Source organism: Lupinus angustifolius, chromosome LG05 (genome assembly GCF_001865875.1).
Source record: "Lupinus angustifolius cultivar Tanjil chromosome LG05, LupAngTanjil_v1.0, whole genome shotgun sequence".
In the NCBI taxonomy this organism is placed as follows: Eukaryota; Viridiplantae; Streptophyta; class Magnoliopsida; order Fabales; family Fabaceae; genus Lupinus; species Lupinus angustifolius.
Window position 1 is genome coordinate 14035528 of NC_032013.1, and position 308 is coordinate 14035835.

Genomic DNA, 308 nt, shown 5'->3' on the forward strand with positions numbered 1-308 from the left:
CGCTATCTCGGCTTTGTTGGAATAAATTCCAACGCCGGTATAACGGTTTCAAGAATGTTCCCTTAATAAAAAATTAGCTTTATTGAATTATGAACAATTTCATATCATCTCAGCTTTGTTGGAATAAATTCCAACGCCAATATAATGGTATGAACTTAGAAATTTAACACAAGTGATAACGAGTGATATTTATTTTCGTTTTCCTTTATTAATCGAACTACTTCCTTATGGAAGGTTGATAAAGAACAAATAAATAAAGCAATAAAGTTAGAATTTAATTGTTCCACTTCTTTCGAAGGGTTGGTATA